The sequence below is a fragment of the Botryllus schlosseri genome, chromosome 10, assembly GCF_051294905.1.
Source record: "Botryllus schlosseri isolate E-star chromosome 10, Bs_hap1, whole genome shotgun sequence".
Taxonomy (NCBI): domain Eukaryota; kingdom Metazoa; phylum Chordata; class Ascidiacea; order Stolidobranchia; family Styelidae; genus Botryllus; species Botryllus schlosseri.
Window position 1 is genome coordinate 1,172,182 of NC_137245.1, and position 17,657 is coordinate 1,189,838.

The following is a 17,657-nucleotide window of genomic DNA, read 5'->3' on the forward strand; positions in this document are numbered from 1 at the left end:
GTCCTTTACGGCCAAGGTTTTCTCGCTGCCGAATGATCCTGCACACTTATTGGAGTCGCATGTTACATGGCCTAAAACTTTATATGTCTTGGTGCGTCGTGGCGCGGTAATGGCCAACGCCGATATGGCCATTTCTAGAAATCTAGGGTATTTTTTCTTGTGGGAAGAGTAACCAATGATCAAGATAAATGACGACTTGAAATCGCGCGCAGCGCGAAAACTTTTTGAAAAAGTAGCATAAATTTTTGAAAAATGCCCTATAATTTATGCTAATTCACGAAATAATTTTGGGCCCCCTTCGAGCTCGGTCCTCCCAATTGTGGGGTTTGGGGTGGGGCAGTTACGGCCCTGTGTGTAAGACAAGTCAAGGTTTTCTGTGTGTGGTTCCTTTGAATACATTCTGAAAGTCAATATTGTCCAATCAGGAAACGTTTCGTATTTTGAATTAATACCAAGTAGTCAAATTTAAATCAAGTCCATGCATATATTTCCCTGATTTTCTTCACATTTTAGGATGCTGCTTAAAGACTGCATGCTGCAAGAGCAAGATTATAAAACAGGAACTAACCGAGCTGCGAAAACTGAAAGACTCAGCCCGCTAATCATCGGTGTTGAGATAAGTGTCATTTGACTCTTTCTGTAGCTCAAATGAGGGGGAGAGGTAATTTACGTAATCTGCCGGAAAAATAGTCTCTAAATGATAATTTTCGGGATAAAACTAACTATTGCTTCATCAGAGCACTATAACCCACATGTTAGTACTAATCTAAGCCCATATTCACCTCCTGAAGCGCGAGTTAACCTATATTACTCACAAACATACTGTTTTTCATGGCTACATAGCAAGAGGCAACATCTCAAAAAAATAGAACCATTTTGGTAAAAGTAATGCTCCTTTCGGACTCAACGCCCCTTATATACTCCTGAATCGATCTCACATATCATGATTTTTGAAAAAAAAAATTTTGCCCTGTGTTATTGATTCATGGGACATTTGTATAATTTAGTCACAGCGATTAGATAGCATGACCTCTACATCTAATAATAAAACTCGCCAACGTATAAACACAATATCAGATGATTAAATTTATTACAACTCATGCCAGTTCGATTATGATACCTGGTAATAATTAATTTCAGTAAAATATGAAGTATTGCGGCACTCAAAATATCATTAGTGAGGTAAAACATTTGCACTCATAAATTGTGATTATGATGCGTATTTCACAGAAGATGAGGTCTCTTTGGATATCATTGGCTGTCGTGACTGCGGGCCTTACAATTCAACTAGTCACGATAACCCTGCACAAGTTATTTAGCACAAAGTAAGGACAATATCTATATAAATACATAAATAAATATATATAAATAAACCACCTTGTTTGTTGTGTAGTGACACTCACAGGACGCCATCGACCAACTGATCAATATTCTACACCAACTATTCGCATTGATGGGAAGGGCGGAAGCTGCAGAATATATCTCATCACTATTTACTCGTCCGTTACACCTATATGGCACATCGTATATCATTTCACATATTATATTCGTCTCAGCCATAGCAAACCTGGCTTGTCTATAAAAATTGCTATTTATCGCACCCGCGGAAATAAATGCTACACCATATTGATAAAATTGAATCATGTTTTAATATTGAAATAAACCCGAATTATTCAATATCATATTTAAGTTCTGTACCTCCGAGAAGCTCTTCAAATATTGATATAATATAAATGCCGCCTTCGAGAAGAAATTTTCGTCATTTTGCGTAGCTTACAAACATACCTTTATCCACTGGTGAGGTGACCGTCGTCGCGGAAGGACGTATCTTCAATCAAGGGGAATCACACGCTCTCGGAGTGCGTCGAAGAGGTTCGAGATCTACTCGCACGACTCAGGTGTGATTGTTCCAATGCATTATCTTGTATAGTGATATGATATACAGATACTTGTAGCATAAGACAAGTCGTCGTTATGTCCCATAGGAGCCGGGCCGCCTGTTATGCCCCATAGGAGCGGGGCGCATGAGCGTCCCGCCTCAGATTCTCCATAGGGACCTACTTTCAAGGATAAGCAAACCGTTGAAATGAGTGAACATATTTATGTTATTGTTAAAAGGTTCAACAAAGCAATGAGGACCCACAGCCCTTTGGTAGTGAATAAAAACTTGATTAAAGTTCTGGGCGGACGGTATTCCGAAATCAAAGAACTCCCATCTGGAGATTTATGTGTTAGATGTGCTAACTATAATCAAGTCACCAAGCTTCTGGCCTGTGATGACCTATGGGATAAGGGTAAAAAGATTGAGGTTAAAACAGAGCTGTATAAAACTAGGCCAATCGAGATTCGCGACGTGATATCGGACGTACCATCGGATCTAACTAACGATTATACCCAGACAGAGCTCGCTGATTATCATGCCATCTACGTAAAGCGATTCAGTTTCAGCTGGCTAGGCAGAGAAGAGATTACCTTCCCCTCTCTACAATCTACCGTGTATTGATGTGTGTTGCCAACGCAATGGCGGTGCTTCGCGCATTCATACTCCTACATCGCATATCTACCTGTGAAATACCATCGTCTGTAGTTGATTGCTCACGATTCACCAACTGCTGTAGATACTTTATTATGCGTCCGCCCGTCGAAGCGGCTTGAGACGGAAGAGGAAGTGAAAGCACGGTGCAATGATACTACAAATGATATAAGGGGCAGTATAGAACACAGCTTCCGCATACTGGGATAACTAATACTTGTTGTGTAGTTACGACTAAAGAGCAGTGAAGTTTACATATACGCAGTGTTGGGATCCAGTCACTACCTTCGAGTCGCGAGTCATCTCGATTCATCGCACATTTTGACTCGAGTCAAGTCAAGTCAAGTCAATCGATTTTCAAAGGTGACTCGAGTCAAGTCAAGTCAGTCGTTTTTAGAGGTGACTCGAGTCAAGTCAAGTCACGAGTCAAGTCACAATTCAAGTCAAATTGAATTTTCGAAGTATGAGTGATCATTCAAATTCATTATATTTTACTAGCTGTGTTAAAGAGATCAATTGGTCATTGATCTTGAATCAAATAACGAATATAAAGTTAAATATTCATGCAAAAATGCGTTGTATCGCTCACGCACACGTAAAACTGCTAATAAAATAAGAAAGTAACTCTATAGCTACATCAGGGGTGTCAAGCATACGACCCGCCAAATGATTTCATTCGGCCCGCGAAGAAATTCTGAGTATATGTTGAAAATTGCGTGATTTTATCCAACTCATTTCTCGAATTTGTAGTAAGAAATACTACTAATAAATAGTCCTTCAAGATAGCAAATTTCGAGTACGTTCATTGTTCATACGCCACATTATAACAACTCGACAGCGGAGTTGTGATTGTAGTTATCATCAGGAGAAAATCGCTGACATTAACACCCAATTCCGAGAATGCGAAAAAGTGCATATTGAGTTAAGAGTTAGTAATATTTTGGAATCATTTGACTGGTGCGGCCCGCGAGTGATCTTTATATTTGAATTCGACCCGCGACGTCAGTTGAGTTTGACAACTCTGAGCTACATGCTACATTCTCTTATTATCAGCCAAAATAGAGGATCGAATACGAAGCCTCGAGAAGCTGAACGAAATTGATATCGTACAACACACTAGCCATCTATACACATCCGTGAGGATATAAATGCATAAAATATATTTGTTAGATTTAAATCATACAAGAGGGTTGGTAAAGGTGAGCGCCGTGCAATGTAAGGACAGAGCCGTCCAATAACTAGCGATACGTTGCTGTTAAATTAATCTGCTACCTACGACAACGCAAGCTGTGATCATTTCGTATGGGTCAGTGTATTTGTGATGTAACAATGTAGTATTAGTGAAACGTACAATCAGTGAATGGCTGGTTGCTCTCAAAATTTACAACGGCGTGTCGTGAATAATCTGAACATGCACAAAATACATTGATTTAGTCGACACCGTTTACTTGATGACTCGAAATTGACTCGTAAATTTTGCTCCGAGTCACGAGTCAATCCGCATATTTGAAGCGCCGAGTCAAGTCAAGTCAAGTCATTTTTGCAAAGTGACTCGAGTCAAGTTAAGTCATTCGAAAAAGTTGACTCGAGTCAAGTCATGACTCGAGTCATCCCAACACTGCATATACGACGTTTTACTTTACGTCATTGTTTTCGTAAGTGACATAATCATTATTTTACGAAGAATTTGATCAGATATGTCACATCCTATTTTTTTGAATGACATTTTAATAACGTATCGCAAGTCATGGGTTCCCGTCAGAATAGGAAAACTTGCAAATTTCCAGTTTTTCTAAATTAGATTAGACTTACAATTATATAGATATACAGTTTATTTCCAAATTAACTTAGAATTAGAATGAGTGAAGTCGCAAAAACTTTAAAATTGAGTTAAATTCCAACATCAATCTCACAAATAAAACTGTTTCGGTTTCGGCAATATACATTGTTCAGTAATAGCTTTCCGTTCTTGCTTCCCACGATGTGAGCGCAATTCTCACTGCTTTGCCAGTTGTTCGGTTCACCGTCGTTCCAAACTGTTGTTTTCGGATTCGCCTTCCCACCGTCATTCCAATACCATGTTCCATTATTGGCGCGAGTCAACCCGATCCACGGTGCATCGAGAATGTAATTGTTAATGATGGTTCTAAAAGTACAAAGAGCGTATGGGGGTTACGAATAGGGCTGCGCGCAGTGATTCGAGTACTCCCTCTGAATCGAGTTCTGATTCTAACAAGTTGAGTTGAAAAGTAGGAGAGGGTTTTGTCATTTTTAAACGCTGTGAACCTCTATTGGTTGTGTAGCATTATACGAAATATGTAAAACTAGACAGTTCGCGGAAATGACAAATTTGTGGTACAGACCAACCCGTGTTATAGCGAAATAGGTATACTCGAAATATATAAAATAATCTTTAATGTGATAAGGAACTGGCAATATATTCTTTGTGGTCGCATGTAAAGGAAATTTGTAAACATTCCACTTCATCCATACGGCTTTGACGTCATAATCAGTGATAGTCAACTTGAAGCTTAATAATCGATTCAGAATCGACACACTAATGCATTCGAATTTGCTAAGCCCCGATCCCGATCCGCCTTTCCACGAGTAGCCTATGCTCAAAAGCATATTTGTGTAGCGGTATAGATATTTATACGTAGAATCAAGTCGAATACGTTTCTCACTGATAATAACGCAAGTCGCTGATGTCATATATGAATCGCGGCGTTTTGCACCATCTTAAACTGTAATTAACTCACCTGACTTGGTTAGGGTCTCTCAATATCCTTGATGCAAGCCTACCGCCAATCGACTCGCAAGATGATATCGCTTCCTGCCGTGTCAATCTCGTTTTGCGATGTTTCATCCGAAAATCTCCATCCCGCTGCAGGAAGAATTATTATAATGGTTTCAGTAAATTGTTTTGGTGTATTTGACTGAATAATTTTCACGAACATACGAGCATTACCCGGTATTAGATAACTTGGAGTTTTATCATTCGGACTATTGTGTTATATCTTTATCGAACGAAATCACAATACTGATGAAGTCGGATATAACAGAATATATTTTTATCGCCATTTTAATATTTGATCAGTGAGGAGTTTCAGGAGACAGTTCCTAATTCCACGAAAAGCAAACCCGATAAGACATTTGTGCGTCGTCTATATGTCGTGTGAATAGAGATAAGGGAAATATATGTTATGATATCTTGTGCGTAATCTCTCATGGCTGTAATATATATACGCGTGTAATACAACGTACACATCATTTAATTCAATTCATGATTCGGAAATACTGTTACGTCGAAGTACGTTGATTCAATTAATTTACAAGTCGTAGAGATAGAACAGAAAGAGAGTTCCGTGTGATCTTCGAGTACGCCTGTACTTAGACAGGCTTCGTGGTACGTCAGCCGACAAGCCATCCAGTGGAGCGGATGCCGGTCCGTCGAAGGGAATATATACGCATCGAATGGTAAAAGTAAGCGTATGGACTCAGATTACACAAGTATAACATTATACAAACATTCGCTCTGCGTTAAATGCTGACCCGCGACTTTGAATCACGACCGACCCAGCAACCACGTGCCACGAATAAGACAATACAAAGATCCGCTCACTACAACGGCGACGAAGACCATTCAGAGACAATACAAAGAGACTATTGAACGTGACATTCGCACAACGAGGAAACGACGAGACGTTATTGCCAGGAAAAAATGCAGCGTGGTTGTGCTTTCGGCGATCAATGCGCCAGAACAATTACAATAATGAAGATGACGTCTGCATTGTCCGAAATCGTTATCGAAATCGAAAAATCGAAATCCTAAAAAGTTTGAGAACCACTGTTCTAAGGTTATTTTTATGTTTAATTTCCGGCGCGACAGTCTGATCTCAAGGGCCACGCAGTTTTTAAGGTTTCAACTGCTAAACATCACAGAAATCCTAAATGAGACTGTATGACATAATTCCGATCACGAGTGGTCATTTTGGCAACGCCTGTTTTAATTAGTTCAGAGTGTCGAGATAGCGCAGTGGTATAATACGCGGCTGCAACACCAATGGATGCGGGTTCGAGTCCGACCGAGTTCGACTTCCGAATTCCAATATCTAAGTGTTAGAGGTTTACCTAGGCTCCTGCTCGCCAACTCATCCGCGTCAGAGGTGGGCCGTGCTATAAGTCGGCAGCTACGGAAAATAAAAAGCATATCAGCCTGGTGTAAATGACCATAGTAGTCGACAAACACCATGAATACCCCCAAAACAAACGAATTATTTCAGTGATGTGCTTATAAAAGACGATTCGCGCGCGAAATCGTCCGGCCCGCGACATAAGAATTAGTTATCACAAGAATACGGCCCGCCGCTTCATAATGAGTTTCAATCTGCATTACAGCACTGCACGAAAAGAATGCGGCATTGCCACGATATAATAGTAGCCTAAATCGTATTAGTTCATTGTTATGCCATAAAACGAAGGTGGTTGAAGTAGGAGATGGAGACAGCCATCAGTGCTTATCAATCGGGTGTATCTCGCAACGGAAGGTGTTCCATACTTTTTTAACGCGTTGTGACAATAAAGGTGTCCTTCCTTTGCTTCAAAAACGCTTGGAACATCTCAGACGCAATGACACAATCTCAAACTGATCAATTATAGATAACTAGCCTCCGTATGTTAGTTAGCCTATCTATAGTTTAATTCTCCAGAAGGCATTTTGTGTCAAGACAACAAACCTGAATAGCGTTTTGGCCACAATGGTGAAAACTGTTAATATGATTTTCGTCTCATTAACTGAATCAGTTACGACAGATATTACTAGAAGCAGAGAATCAATGGCGATGTCTTGTATAGGCCTATATCTGTCATGTTCGCGCATTAAGTCGAGCAGCTATGCATACACGAGTGTATGAACTGAGAAATGAAAAAACTTTCCTTGAAAACACAAATATCGCCGACTCATAATCTTGTAATCGAAAATGGGTATATCATCTTGCTTTCCTGGTACATTTAATGTCACATCTGAACAAATTGAATTTGCAACTTTAGGGGAAAAACAACTAAATACTTGAGATGTTGAGGCGCATTCAAAACAAATCTATGACTCTGGAAATGTCAACGGTTCAAAGAATATTATGCTCACTTTCCTATACATTCCTTCTCTACAAAATGAATTCTGACTATTCAGTAGTCCGTTTAATGTGGACGCCAATACCATTGCCTGAAAATTATAAATGGGCCTTTCTGAATTGCGATGCAGTTGAATTGAATGACAAATTTCATACAAAAAGCATATCGCTGCATGACTTTGACAAAGAGTACGTTCGTGAAATTGGTCTTTATCCCAGCTTGACCAACAATGCAAAAGAAATTGCATCGATTTTTGGAAGCACGTACGCATGTGAACAAAAGTTTTGAACAATGAAATTCACGAAGAGCAAGCTAAGATCACGTATTTCGGACGTCCATTTTGAATAGGCTCTGATTCTTATTTTATCTGACTTGTTCCCAGAAGTCGAAAACTATTCACAAAGCAAGCTGCGTCAATTGTCACATTTATTCTGTGTTGTTGAAGTGTAAATGCATGTGTCTTCTGATTGGTTGATTGGTTGATTGGTATGATTGAGATTGCAGCAATGTAGGATAATATACCGAAGTGAGTGTAAAATATAGTACTAAGAAAAATTCTTGCCCGCCAAAAAGTTGTACACGCGAAATTAGGCCCGCGACTAGGAAAAGCTTGCCGACCCCTGACGTAAGCTGTGATCATTTCGTTTTCGGTCAATTCATTTGTGTTACAACAATAGAGGATCAGTGACAGGTACAATCAGTGAACGACTGGTCGCTCTCACATGCGACATCGACGTTTAGAGAACAATCCGAACATAAAGAAGATACAGAGATATAAACTATCTTTAGTTGTCCGAAAGGAACGAACCAAATTAGGTAATATTGAAAACAAGACTTATATGACTACGCTTTAAAAATGGATAACAATTATGTCATGAAAACTCCGTATTACTTGAATATATTGATGGTCGCCTCTGTATAGTAATGGGCTCATTGGCAAGGACAGGATAATTTGGCGTTTCAGATATAGCAATATCGACGGTTTCGATCAACATGCCTCAGTCATTTTGTGCAAAAGTTTCATCGCCGACGATCTCGCTTCGAGCGCACAAGCGAAGTCGCATGTTGGGCGACCCGTTATCTCCTAATTGCGAGTATAGTTGGACTGAATTATGTAAATTACGCGTATTTATAATTTCCAGGGGGGTTCCAATAAAAAATGCAAGAAATGTGACAATAAATCATGCGAAGTGCTAAGAAAAATTTCAAGTCATATAAATCAGCTGCGGAATATTCTACTTTATGGTATTATACGAAGATCTGCGATGAATGTGGCTGACCCCTGGTTACGCCATTGATGCTTTGGTCATCATCAAATTTCGCGGTCAGGCTAATCAAATTTTGGTTGGCCTTGCAATTTTATCTGATGTTATATCTAATATCGAGAATTTCCTAACAGGCCACACAACACCTTCTCGTGGGCCACATTTGGCCTGTGAGGCACGGTTTCGCCGTCCCTGATCTGTATCGTTACTAATAACAGTGATTGGTGGTACATAAAAATCCTATTATAGTTATTATTAGTAATTTAAAGATACATTTGAAAGCAATTGCTTTCATGATAAAGAAGTTTGTAGTCGAAGTTGAAGTCAGGGTCATTTTCACAAACTCCGAATCCGACTCCAGTCAGTATTTTTTCCACGACTCCGACTCCAGCCACTACAGTTTCCACGACTCCGACTCCATCAAGCGAGAATAAGCCATGCCTTGGCATGTACTTGGGGGAATTGAGTCAAATTTGGTGTGCAACGTTTTCTTGGTTAACATGACGATTTGACAACCAAGCCGATGAAATGTGAAAAAAAAGTTTTTCTTTGAACACCCCTAGTGGTTTGCAATTATATTTCCAGACGGAACTGATAAGAAACAGAAAATAGACAAGCGGGCCGAGCCAAAAGTTTAAATTTTATTCCGTGGCTGTTAACTCAAGCTACATGTGGTAAAATTAGACGATGGGAAAGTGAAGGGTAATTTACTATTTATTTCTTCATTAAGTGTCGTTATTCCAAACAAGGCGAAACAAGCAAAATCTTTAGCTCATTCGAATCTCATAAACCTCCAAATCCCTTTTTCTATTGAGATTTCAACTGGCCAATATTACTCACCTGGTTTTGTCGTTGATGCCCCTCTGATAATTTGAGCCTATTCTTCAGATTATTTATCTCTGTAACGCAATCCATTTGGATCAATGATCACTTGGCATGGAAACAGATTCAAAACGTCAGAGCTCTAATACGGGTAGAACCTTCAACAAAAACAACAACAACCAACAACAATATTAAAAACGAAAAATAGAACAATAGGAACAGGCAACGCCATAAATACCATCTCATGCAATTCTTTGCGATTCTTTTTCAGGCACTACAGCACTAGCTCCCCGGCTTTCGTGGTGTCGGTGCCGCATTTCAAACTTAATTAGCATGTTATTCAGGGATGTGGAGTCGGTAAATTTTACCACCGACAAGCAAAGCAAGCAAACGGTGGCGTGCCAAATTGATTCATTGTGGCAGAGCTCGAATTATCCACTATGCAATTAACATGAAAGAAAGATTTGCTAAATATCCTTTATTTTTCAAGTTTTTATAACATGGACTCTCTAGTATCCTGAAATGTATGAATCATTCCAATATGGCAGATATCCAATCCTGTATAATGGAAATGTAGATAAAAAATCCTAGTGTAGCTCTTGTGTATGAGTCAGCAACGAATAAAGAAGTTGAACTTACTAATTTGTCATTGCACACTATCCTGATTACAAGCACATACACTCTTACTACTAATAGAGATTGGTTTTGTTTGTTTTTGGGGTATTCATGGTGTTTGTCGACTACTATGGTCATTTACACCAGGCCGATATTCTTCTTATTTTCCGTAACTGCCGACTTATAGCACGGCCCACCTCTAGGCTTTTTATAAGACACCGCTGACGCGGATGAGGTGGCGAGGAGGAGATAGAGATTGGTCATAAATAGAATTTCATCAAGTAGTCAAAGACTATAACATAGGGTTGCCATACGCCCGGAATTTCCCGGACATGTCCATAATTTCACCGTTCAAACTAGCGTCTGGGAGGAATTTCTAATATATACCAAATGTCCGGAATTTTGAAGACTTAACGTTGGCTCATAATTTTTTCGTAAATCAACATAAAACAATATTTTTTTGGAATATTTATGCTGATGCATGATATTTTCTTCGCGCGATATACTACCAAATTTATTGATTTTAATATGGAGACTACCACCCTCGCAAAAACCGCTATAAAATATAAATAAAAACAAATTTCATTTACTGGAATAAGCCTAATTGTAATCGCAATAGGAGAACGGCATATTCCAAGAGATCGTTAAAACCGTTTAAATGCTTTGATCAAAGATAGTGGTTCCAAACGGGGGGGGGGGGGGGTTCGTCTGCCTTTATTCTGGGGTTTGCGAATATGTTGAATGTAATCAGCTTCCAAAATAGCCCGTGAGTAAGTCTGGGCAAAGCTGCTGACTTCTTTTAGCAATCAGCTCGTCAAATTTTGATCCGGGCCACGGAAAAGCGAAGCCGCATGTTGGGCGAAACGTTACCTCCTAATTGCGTATACAGTTAGACTCAATTCTGTGAATAATATGTATTTATAATTTTTAGTCATCATCAAATTTCGCGGTCATGCTAATCTAATTATTTTTTGCTTGGCCTTGCAATTGTAGGCTACCTGATATCATAAATAATTTCGATATCGCAGGCCACACTTAACCTTCTCGTGTGCCAAATTTGGCCTGCGGCCACGGGCTGGCCACACCTGATCTATATGGTTAAGGTTATTAATAACAGTGATTGGTGGTACATAGGGATTATATTGAAAATTCTTTGAAAGCAAATGTTTTCATGATGGAGAAGTTGGAGTCGGAGTCGAAGTCAGGGTCATTCTCACAGACTCCGACTGCAGCCAGTATTTTCCCCACGACTCCGACTCCAGCTATTATAGTTTCCACGACTCCGACTCCGACTCCATCAAGCGAAAATTACCCAGACTCCGACTCCACAGCCGTGATATTATGATATTATCCGTAAGATGTATATACCTTATCTTCCTCTCCGCTATATATTATATCGTCTGTTTGTCAATCAGCTAGTTCGTCATTCTGGTGCAGGGCGTTCTTCGAGAAACCAGTGTTGGGATCAAGTCACTACCTTCGAGTCACCAGTCATTTCGAGTCATTGCACATTTTGACTCGAGTCAAGTCAAGTCAATCGATTTTAAAGGTTGACTCGAGTCATTCAAGTCACTCGATTTTTGGAGGTGACTCGAGTCAAGTCGAGTCAAGTCAAGTCAAGTCACGAGTCAAGTCACAATTCAAGTCAAGTTGCCTTTTCGAAGTAAGAGGCATGATTACGACATTTCATTTTGATAGCTGTCTGAAATACAGATTGAGTGGTCATTGATTCTTAACCGATTAACGAATATAGAGTTAAATATGCACGCACGAAGGCGCTGTATTGCTCACATATACGTATAACTGTTAAACTGGGGAAGAAATTGCATAGCCTCAGTTTATAGTTACCATCCAAAATAGAGCATCGAGAATGGAGAAACGATTTGATAAGATGCAATATCATTTATACATATTGATATGATTCAATTCGAATCTGCGCCAATGGTTAAGGAGTATATTATAAACTATCGACTTCAATTTCAATAAAACAAGAGGTTTGGTTAAGGTAAGAACAGAGAACAGAAATAGATATTTTGCAATTAAGTTAATTTACTACTAGTTTACGACAACGTAAGCTGTAAGTTTCGATCACTCCGTTTGTGATCAATTTATTTGTGATAGAACAATGGAGGCTCAGTAAAACGCACGATCATTGACTGATTGGCAGGCCTGTTTATTTTTGGATTTCTCCAAAAATAACAAAAATAGCTTAGTTTTGGATGTTTTCAAATTTTAGTTTTGGAGAATCTCCAAAAATAAGAATTGAAGGTGTTTTTAAGCCATAATACTACTAGAAAACTTCACCGAAAGGATGTTATCATCATGTTTTCATGTCCTTCAACATATCGACATCATCAGTGATATTGATCTAACTTTCCAATACTTTTTTCACAAAGTCTTTGGCCTGAAGAATGGCTTCCAAATAAAAATCAGTCAGTGACGCCTGGTATAGAGACCCTTCTCCCAGTTGATTTTCGAGAAATCGGCTTCGACCGTCGCAGTTGTGTGAAACATCAAACCATATGGGTCAAAAGAACTGTCGGATGGTTTCAAACTCTTCAATCTTCCAAACCTTTGCTCCTGACAAGCGCTTGAAAGTGACGTCCATTTTGTATCGGAGAGATATGGATTGTAATTGGTCTTTGATATTCTCTACTCAGGTGCCCACCCCGATGTTTGTCGATCAATTCACTGAGCTGCAAATAAAGTAGCATATATATATATGTATCGCTCTTGTTGATAATATTAGAATCTAAAAGAGCAAGAAGTGTTTGTTCTGTCCTGCCTACAACGTTGCACCACAGGGCAGGACCCTTTCATTGTCGGCAACTTCAATTTTCTTTATGCCGTCGATGAGCCCTGCAATAAATTCTCCCTGCTGCCTCGAACGTGGACTGCTTCTCCTCTTCGTCGATATTATCGAGAACGTTGAGGACTGCACAGTGCACACCCCTGATCCCTCACGAAGTTGCGTGCCTCAGTAAACTTGATAGCCCAGCACCGTCTAACCAGAAAACCTTCCTTGCCGTGGGTGTCATTGTCCCAGTCCTCAGCTGGGCACTGAGCTTGAAGGCGTTCGACCAGGCGATGGAGCTTCTCTTGCTGCTCCACAATCAGATGGGCCTGAAGTCCCTGAAGCTTCGTGACGGTGGTGCTCAGTTCCGTGGCCATGCGATCGAGGACGATCAGTTGGATCCACCGCTGCGGCTAAGGTGCACAGGCCGGACTATTTTCGTTTATAACTCCGAGGAGTTGGGTACGGTGTCTAGTTAACCAAGTGGTCATCTTCTTAATTGACAACCAATAGGTGTCAACAAACTTGGGGTACGTACTTTTCATCTCCTGGATCAAGTCCTGTTGCTGTCTGAGGTAACCAGCATTCAGTCCCATCATCGTGTGGACGAAGTGATTGCTGTAGAGGTGGCGGTATTCGGCCTGCGCCACAAGGTCCAGTGGTGCAACCCGCACCACACTCGTACGATTTCATAACGTGCCGCCTCTTCAACCCTTGTCGCCACGCCTGTGGTCCTTCCAGTGAGTGGATGTAGCCTACTTTTGGCGTTTCGTAGACCCCCTGCCTCACACACATGCTGTTTTGCGTGTGTTTTTGTGAGTTTCCTGGTTGTTTCAGCAGTATTTACACTGCTCTGACTCGTTTATTTCACTAAAAAACTTGAAAAAATCAACCCAAAAAAGATTATTTTTGGATGTTTTCAAATCTTATTTTTGGAGAATCTCCAAAAATAAAACCCAATATCCAAAAATAAACAGGCCTGCTGATTGGTCGCTTTCATGGGTTACAACAGCGATTCGCGAACAATCCGAAAATCTGCAAGATACGGTGACTTTTATCGACACCGATTACTTGATGACTTGAAATTGACTCGTGAATTTTGCTCCGAGTCACGAGTCAATCCACATTTCTGAAGCGCCGAGTCAAGTCAAGTCATTTTTACAAAGTGACTCGAGTCAAGTCATGTCATACGTTAAGGTTGACTCGAGTCATCCCATCACTGCGAGAAACATGTGTTTCCTGATTTAATTCTGATTTCCTGATTTAACCTTTTATATTATTAGTAGCAAAGTCCACACTTTTAAAAGCCACATGTCTATTGGTGGGTGTTCTCCGAAGTACGACGACAATTATAGTCTCCAAGAAAACGTCTCTTCAATCACAACTATAAATTATCGAACAGCCACTTTCAATCCCACCTGACCTTTTAACACAACTTATCAATACGATTCGAATAGTACTCGAATCCAGAGATGTGATGACTCAAGTCACTTTTTCGTATGACTTGATTTGAGACAGATTTTCGGAAATATGAATTGACTCGTGACTCGGAGCGAAATTTACGAGTCAATTTCAGCTCATAAAGCCCTTGGCGACGTCATTGCGTTGAAAATCTTGTTTTTTTTATTCCTCAACATCCTCACTTGTGCGAGCAGGCTAATCAACGCTTTGATAGACCTTGCAAGTCACTATAAATTACATGGATATTTCTTTTTTGTGCGCAGTGACCGTTTCAGTGCTGCGTAATAGCGCACGCGCCCAGCTTATAGGGAACTTTGGTCGTCACTAACTCACTATATAATTGCTAGGCCGCTAACACGTCATTAAATGAGCATGTGTTGGTGGCCATTAAAATACCATTCGAATTAGCCCGCAAGCCGAGATGCAGAATAAATACTGTAATCACAAACCAACATGTTATTGCCGTTCATGCAAAATGATGCTACGTATTCACAAATATTCATTCGCTACCGGTCATCAGGTACAAGCCAGTACCTTTCACTGAGATCGATTGGATATCAGCACCATCGCCGTTAGTATGTTGTGATAAGCTATACTAAAATTTGCCGTTTTTTTCACAACGATTTTTTAACAGCTTGTGGTCATGAGCAGGCATTTAACGAGGACTGTGGGGACATTACAAAACAATGCGGTAAATCAGAATCTCCGCGAGCGGTAACAAGCTCTCTCGAATGCGATTACCGCATAATGTAAATATTGGTATTTCAAAACATTTTGCGGCAGGCTCACGCAAGAGCTCATTGAACTCGCGTAAACTCTCGTAATTCCAGACGCAACACAACGTTTCGCAATCAACGCGCTAATTAGCGATTTCGCCAAGTCGATAATCTCAGTAAAAGATTACATCAAATGAGGGTTTATAATGCTGTATGGTCAGCAACGATTTGTAATTTAGCTGCGATAATCTTTCACATACAGGGAAATGGAAATACCCTTATTGTTTGTGGTATTTGCTCTGAAGAGAACCAAATTACAGGCGTACGGTACATTATGGTGTGTCTGCTTTAGGCCGCTGCGTCAAGTATCACGAGTGCGTTGAGTTTTGACTTCGTATGAGGCTAATACAGTTGGAGCTTGGAGCAATACATGTATAACATTCTGAAAACATGGCCCTGATCGTAATTCGCAACGACATTATAGGCCTACCGAAGCGGACTGAATTCTACCGGTCGGCAGCGAATTACTTATTGACAAGGCGACCACACGATATGCCAGCCAAAGTAGAAAAATAGATGACTCTCTGGTAGGTTATAATAGCATGCTTCCGACATAGAGCTCAAGTCCCCGTTATATTCATACAGGCTTTAAACGGCGAGGTAGCCTACCCAATCCCCGTACTTACTGGTCCGTATATGATAATTCAATTCATAAGCGTTATATATCGCCACTGCCTTATTTCGCTTGATTTTACTAACAGTTAGGCCTACGAAATATAACATAATTGGGTAACTTAAAGGACATGTCCTTTTAAGATCGATTACCGGCTCACTTCTTTACTTTATTGAAGTAGAATATTAAGATTTTGCAGTTCAAAAGGCTGCAATTTCCAGCGCGGATTCAACTCCGCCAGCTAGTAGCTAAGCGGTAAGTATAAGTAACCGCGAGAAATCTGCGCTGATTTCAGTTTTGTAATACCTAACTTCGCGGATAGTGACGTTCGTGACGCAGATCGTTCACGTTTTCTCTCGATTCATACGTTTTGCGGTAAGTCAATGTCAGCGGTAAAAATGCTCTTGAAGACATCGTTATTGAGGGTTTTGTAATTGCGATTGTCCGCTTCTCTCGAATTGTGACGGTAAATGTTGATTCCGCAGTGCGGTAGATGTTTTGTAATGCGGCCCCAGGTCTCCCAAACTTCGATTTGAAAGTGTTCGCGACCCCACCTCTCAATGGGGTGCTGATTACTATCAAAACTGGTCGGCAATTCGTGTATCGACTCTCCCCGACGTGAGCATGAATCGACCAAGTGATATGTAAGCTACCACTAGTCTGGTAGTCTGGTCGTGTTTGAACAATGGGACCAGAAACTGCGTGAAGTGAGGAAAATTGTTATATTATGAAAGTTGAACCGGATTGAACTTGAAAATGCAGTGAACACATTGATTACGACTCACACTCGAGTCACTACACTGGGACTAGGACTCGAACTTTCGAATTCTGACTTGGAATCGGACTGGACTAGGTGAGGAATTGAAAATATCTCGACTTGACTCGAGTTAGGACTATAAAAGTAGAATTGACTTGGTTTGTATCTGTCGGAGGTTTACATGGGCTCATCATCGCTAACCTCACTGCCACAGCAGTTTCTGAAAATATCCAGAGCGATTTTTTAATTTGTGGTATTTATGGTGTTTTTCGACTACAATTGTCATTTACAGGAAGCAGATTTTCTTCATTTTTATTCCGTACCTGCCGACTTTTGGCACTTCCCACATCTAAGCTTTTTTATAAGACAGCACTTACGCGGATGAAATGGCGAGGAGGTGCCTTAAGGAACCTCCATCATGTAGTCATGGTGAACCGAGCGAAAAACGTCGGCAGCAAATGTAAAGTTAAGGGCGCACGAAAACCAGCGAGACCATTGTTGGAAGGGCGCGATGGTGGAAATCGTCCGTAAGATTACGAAGGCAGTTATCCTAAACATTACCAAGTTGTTGTCTTGGAGGACATGACCTTAATAGGGGATGAGCACAGGGTCGTAATGACTCGAGTCACGACTCGTCTCGAGTCCGACTCGAGTCGCGATTTTCCGATGACTTGACTTGAGTCATTTTCTCAAAATACGGAAATGACTCGTCTAGACTCGAGTCAGTCTGTGTAATGACTCGACTTTGACTCGAGTCATTGTGCATGACTCGGATTAAGTCATATGACTCGAGACTCAGACGGCCAAGACCGACATTTCCTCGTCATTTCGAAGGATAGTAAAGTAAACACACAATTGGAAATTCGTCTATTGGTAGCGTTACTTGAAAAT

At 40.4% G+C, this 17,657-nt stretch overlaps 1 long non-coding RNA gene across 1 annotated transcript in view; it reads right to left on the minus strand.

The window, feature by feature from the left end:
* Nucleotides 1-4,558: 4,558 nt before the first annotated feature.
* Nucleotides 4,559-17,657, minus strand: part of LOC145449080 (uncharacterized) — a 98,964-nt gene continuing 85,865 nt past the window's right edge. The window contains exons 5-6 of the long non-coding RNA XR_013918127.1: nucleotides 5,293-5,417; nucleotides 4,559-4,679 (exon numbers count right to left, since the gene is read on the minus strand). This is a non-coding gene — a long non-coding RNA (uncharacterized LOC145449080). The remainder of the gene's footprint in view (nucleotides 4,680-5,292; nucleotides 5,418-17,657) is intronic.